The sequence below is a fragment of the Tenrec ecaudatus genome, chromosome 4 (assembly GCF_050624435.1).
Source record: "Tenrec ecaudatus isolate mTenEca1 chromosome 4, mTenEca1.hap1, whole genome shotgun sequence".
Lineage (NCBI taxonomy): Eukaryota > Metazoa > Chordata > Mammalia > Afrosoricida > Tenrecidae > Tenrec > Tenrec ecaudatus.
Genome location: NC_134533.1, coordinates 150,238,496 through 150,244,752, shown reverse-complemented (window position 1 = coordinate 150,244,752; position 6,257 = coordinate 150,238,496). Strand labels below are relative to the sequence as shown.

The following is a 6,257-nucleotide window of genomic DNA, read 5'->3' as shown; positions in this document are numbered from 1 at the left end:
GGGAGGGAGAGGAAAAATGAGGAGCTGATACCAAGGGCTCAAGAAGAAAGCAAATGTTTTGAGAATGATGAGGGAAACAAATGTACAAAAGTGCTTGACACAATGGATGTAGGTATGGACTGTGATAAGAATTGTACGAGCCCCAGTAAAATGATTTTAAAAGGTATTTATATATCAATATGTGGCCCATGTCTTAGATAAATTAATAGTCCAGTTGCAGTATGAATCCTAGACATTTTCATATACATGATTCAAACATTGATTGGCTAAATGACTCCAGAATATATGGTATTGGGAAGGTTAATTAACCCAGCTACTACTTCTCACCTTTGTGAAGAGTTTCCAATATGTGTTGTGAACATTAAAGGAGACAATATTTTTAAATTAATAAATAGGTGTTATTTATACATTTTTATATATAGCATTCATAAAATACTTTTTGTTCTATATTTACAACACTACTTTTCCAGCTACTGATCTCTATAATCCATTGTAATGGCACACAAAACTCACAAAAAAAGCTCGTAATTAAAAGATTTATTAAGGAAGTTGACAGGTTGCAATGCAAGCAAAAAAATGCTCAAGACAGAAGTGTTTGAGCAGAACATGTCATAAAATTCATTCAGAGTTGCCAATAAATGCCTAAAGGGCATGCCACTGCGCTGTTAAGTCTCAACCTGAAGGCAGTTGGATCTCTGTGGGCTCATGAAACCAGCTCTCTGATTGAAGCACCCAGAGGCATTTTATCCAGTAAGCCTAAGCCTGAATGCACTCGGCTCCACCTTCATGGGTCAGCAGCCCAATTCTACCAATAAAAAGCCCAGAGGCACCCTGCTCCACAAGCCAGCCTTCTGCCCAGAGGCACACAATTTAACTTGCTCTGCGGGCTGAGAAGTTCACTTTGTTTCGTGCTCTCACTCCTGAGTTTGCTGCAGCTGCTCTTAAAGATCAAGTAGCTGTTTTTCAGATATTTCAGGGGCCACTCCTAACTCTTGCTGATGGTGAAACTCTTCTGCTTCTCCAAGGGCACATTTTATACCCAGCAGGATGGAAATTCAATGAATCCTAATAACAATTGTGTTGGTCAGGGTAGACTAGAGAAACAAATGCACAGACTCATGTGTATAATAGAGAGTTTTCTATAAAGGGTAATTGTACATTAAGAAGGCATCCCAACCCAGTCCAGTCCAAGCCCATAAGTCCGATATTAGCCCAATCTATAAAGCCCTCTTCAGGCTCACAGAATGCATGCAATGACACCAAATACTGGGAAATCACCGGCCAGTTGGTAGAACGTCTTTGCATCCAGTGTGGTGTAAGCACTCAGTGCTGGCAGGAGTCTCTACGACTTATCTAGCTTCAGAGGTCTGGTTGCATCAGGGTAGATCCATGGGCCTTTTCCAGCTCAGGGCACTAAAGTAGTTCCATGTGTCTTGTCAGCTGCACTGTCTCCCAAGGAGTCCGTAGAGAGAGAGAGGTGTCTCTTCCACCTCCAAGGAAGAAAAAATTACAGGATTTCCCAGAAGTCCCAGGAGAACACCATGTCCACCCAGAGGCTTCGTTGGTTAAGATCCGATTGACAGACAAGATCCACCCCTACACACTCAATCCTCAAATTGACACCAGATTAGGTAACTACCACAATTACTCACAGGTGAAACCTCACAGTATCTTCCCACCTTATTGCCCACACCGATGCAGGAAAAGATTATTACAGAGACTTTGGCTACAAGAGCCACGGTAAATCAGTCATTTCCCCTGCACATCACCAGCAAAGGTTAATAGTATTAATAATTTGGAAGTGAGGTAGTACAGTAGGAATAGCAAGAACCTAGGTCTTTGGCAATTTATGCTTATTTTAACTCTACCACTTCCTCTGACACACACCAGCAAATGACTTACTGCCACTGAGTTTCTATTCTCCCGCCTGTAAACTGGAAATGATACCACTTCTCACCTTTTTATTCGGGCACTGACTACTCAATAAAAATACTATTTTATATCCTGATCTTGTTCTAACACTCTGTAATACAAGGAGTTCTATATTGGCATCTGGGAGTCAGACTATGTACAAATTGTGGCCAATTGTTATAGCTATAATTCTGGTGGCCAGAATACCTTTTCTCCGCCACTCTGGCAGGCATTTGTCTCTCGTCCTCAGCCTCTCAGGTTCATGGTTCTTGGTTTCTGCAATGTTTGATGGACTAGGAAACTCACCACTAAGTCAGGTTGCTGGGCCAAATGTCTACACATGTTGAATCAGAGGACCCTAAGCAGGTTCCTTATGGGGCTTCACAGATCCATATTGCTGAAACCAAGAAATTATTATTATTCCTGGACTTCTTCACTTTCACTTATATATTTTTATCGTTTTTGCTCCACTCTTGCTAACCTCAATGCTGCCAAGTCATGTACTACTTTAAAACGCACTAGGCAACGCAGGCATAATCGAGCCCTAGGCTCATTTGGCTTTGAGATGGTACAGGAAACAACCGAGCTTGCACGGCAGTAGCACTGTGTGATTCCTAGTTACAGCTTCTGAAATCCCAATCATTGTTATTTGAAATGGAAAATTTCAACTTAGAAAAAACAACTCTGAAATCACTTCACCATTCACACCTACTGAATTAGTCTCACACCCTATTCCCTTATTGCTAAAGTTCACTCACCTCCATTCTCAATGAAGGTTACCCATTTCTCCATCTTGATGATTGGTCTTAGATATGTTCGTGTTTATCTTGACTATGTTACAGGCAAACCCTTAAACAAGTTCTTGAGGGAAGGAAGACTGAAATAAAAGGTTAATTGAACAATCAGCTGCTAAACTCTTGCAACCTCAAATAGATATGGAAGGTGGATATGGTTGTTTGGTGACAATTAATCAATTCAGACTCATAGTAAACCTATGTTCAACGTAACAAAAACACTTCCCAATCCTGCACAATTGTTCAAAATCGTTCTTATGCTTGAAGCCATTGTTGCAGCCACTGTGTCAATTCATCTCATTGAGGCTCTTCCTCTTTGCCACTACTTTACCAAACATGACGTCCTTCTCCACGGACTGGTCTCCCCTGACAACATAATTACAGTGTATAAGACAAAATCTCTGCCTTCTTGTCTTTAAGGAGATCTCTAGCCGTATTTCTTCCAATAACGACTTGTTTGTCCTTTTGACACTCCATAGTACTTCCAATATTCCTCGCAAGCATCATATTTAAACGTTTCTATTCTCTTTAGGTCTTCCTTATTCAATATACAACTTTCATATGTGTATGAGACGATTGAAAATTCCATGGCTTCAGGTACTCCTTAGTCTTCAAAGTAGCATCTTTGATTTTCAATGCCTTAAAGAGATCTTGTGCACCATATTTATCCACTGCAGCATGCTTTTTTATCTCTTACTGTTGCTTCCACGAGCATTGATTATGGATAGAAGCAAGACAAAATCCTTGAAAATTTCAATCTTTTCTCCATTTATCAGGATGCCACCTATTGGTCCAATAGTGATCATTGAGGCCTTCTTTACATGGACGTACAATCCTTAGTGAAGACAGAAAACCCTGACCATCGCAGTGTTTCAGCTTCCCTTCACTTTCAACAAGCAAAGTTGTGTCACCTGGGTATGGCAGGTTGCTAATAACCCTCCCTCTAATCCTGATTCCCCATTTTTCTTCATATAAACCAGCTTCTCTGATGATTTGCTCAGCATACATATGGCATAAGTATAGTGAGAAGGTCCAGTTCTGATGGATACCTTTCTTGATTTAAACCCATGCATGATTTTCTTGTTCTGTTTGCACATCTGCCTCTTGATCTATGTACGAGTTCCAAATGAACACAGTCAAGTGTCCTATAATTCTCATGTTTTTTAAAGTTAACCATAGTTTGTTATGATCCACACAGTCGAATTCCTTGTCATAGTCAATAAAACACAAACAAACATCTCTCCGGTATCCTCTGCTTTAAGCCAAGATCCATCTGACATTAGCAATGATGTCCTTTGTTCTACATCCTCTTCTGAATCTGACCTGCACCTCTGGACGCTTTCTGCCAATGGTCTACTACTGCAACATTTGTTAGATGCTCTTTAGCATAACTTTACGTGTCATAACAAAGATATTGTTCTATAATTTGAACATTCTCTTGGATCGCTTTCCTTGGAATGGGTACAAATACAGATGTCTTTCAGTCAGTTGGCCAAGTAGCTGTCCTCTGGATTTTCTGTGGACAAGGAAGTGCTTTCCAGTGCTTTGTCAGCTTGTTGAAACATTCTGATCGGTATTCTATCAATTCCCGCAGCCTTTTGTTTGTTAGTGCTTTCAATGCTACTTGAATTTCTTCCTTCAGCATTATTAGCCCTTGCTCATATGCTGCTTCATTTTTGGTAGGGTCTCTGTATTCGTTACATCTTCTTTTAATGCTTCCTTCATTGATCGGTATTTTCCCCAACATTTTAATATTGCAACTCGAGGCTTGACATTTTCTTGAGTTCTTTCAGCTTAAACTCTGCTGAGGGTGTGCTTCCCTTTTGGTCTCCTAACTCCAGGTCTTTGCACCTCTCATTATAATGTTTGACCTCTGACATTTTCTTTTTTATTATTTTTTTCTTTCAGTTTCCTCATCTCCTCAGTGATCAAGGTCAAGTTTCAGAGTCTGTTGACATCCACTTCAATCTTTTACTTCTTTCTTGTCTTTTAATGACCTTTTGCTTTCTCAAGGCATGGTGGTCTTGATGTCATTGGTCTTCTGTCTGATGTCGTCAGGTCTTCTGTCACTAGTGTACAATGTAGCAAGTATTTCCTTGGTATGTTCTCAAAATGCAGGTAGGCTGTAGCTCATATTTGGGCTCTGGTGCACTTGTTTGAATTTTCTTCAGCTTTATTTGAACTTTCACTTAAGCAATTGATAGTCTGTTCCACAGTCAGCCCTTGGCCTGGTTTTAGGTGATGATATGGAACGTCTCCATCATCTTCTCACAAATGAAGTCAATTTGCTTTCTGTGCATTCCACCTGGAGACGTCCATGGGTACAGTTGCTGTGTTGTTGAAAAACAACAAGGCATTTGAAATGAACGAGTCATTGGTCTTGTAAAATTCTATCATGCAATCATCTCTATCCAGCTTCATTTCTATCACCAGGGCCATATTTTTCCAACTGCTGTTCCTTCCTCTTTGTTTGCAACTTTTGAATTGCAATTGCCCATAATTATCAAAGCATCTTGACTTCATGTTTGATTAATTTCCAACTGAAGATATCTTTATCACTAAGATTTGTGGTTGGTGAATAAAAGTGAATAGTAGTTATATCCCTTGGGTTTCCTATCAAAAATTGGACTGGACTTCACAATAGATCTTTTTTTTTTTTAATACAGGGGAGAGCGCGAACGCAGTCCCCACTACCACAAATTATGCAGTCGAGTTTTCTGCATTTGGGGAAAACGCAGGGGTCAGCACATCCGGAGTGCAATGGATGAGTCTCGCCCTGGGAAAACCACCTTCCTGATCATGGTGTGTCCCCTGCCAGGTAAGTATCACAATAGATCTTGAAGTGTCCTTTTTAACTATGAATGCAATGCCATTTTTCTTGATTGTGTCATACCCAGCAGATTAAACCATATGATTTTCTGATTCAAAATGGCCAATACCAGCCCATTTCAGCTCACTAAGCCTAGGCGATCAATCCTTATGCATTCCATTTCTCTTTTTATGATTTCCAATTTTCCTAGATTCATACTGTGGACATTCCAACTTCCAGTGACAAGGTTTTGAGTTGCTTCTTCCTACCTTGAGTGCTTCCCCGTCAGCAAATGCAGATCTGCAAGTTTCCACTCCCACAGGTTTTCCTCCATTCAGATCACCATGGCTGACTCTACTTTAAGAAGCAGGTCCTCCTCAGTCACATTTCAAGCACCTTAAGACTCTACCAGGTCCTCCTCAGGCCCTGTCTCCGACAACGTTCTGCTTCCATCCATTAGGCCTTCAGTGTCTGACAATGTTTTGAAACCGAAGTGGGCAGCTGATTCCTTCTTCACTCTCTCTCTGTTCTTCATCATGAAGCGCCACTAAAACATGCTCAGTTGGGCGGCCTTGATGGGATTTGAAATGCCAGTGACATAGCTTCCAGCATCACAGCAACACACAAGCCACCACAGTGTGGAAAACGGACAGACAAATAATGGGTATGGAAGGTGATAGAGTGCAATATGACCTAATATATTTTATGCACTAGGTTCGATCTGAAATGTTTTATATAAATTA

General features: G+C 40.6%; 1 non-coding gene across 1 annotated transcript; it reads right to left on the bottom strand.

Moving 5' to 3' along the window:
- Positions 1-5,368: 5,368 nt before the first annotated feature.
- Positions 5,369-5,531, bottom strand: LOC142447640 (U1 spliceosomal RNA). The gene has a single exon (XR_012784306.1). It is a non-coding gene; the product is annotated as a U1 spliceosomal RNA (small nuclear RNA).
- Positions 5,532-6,257: the final 726 nt, after the last annotated feature.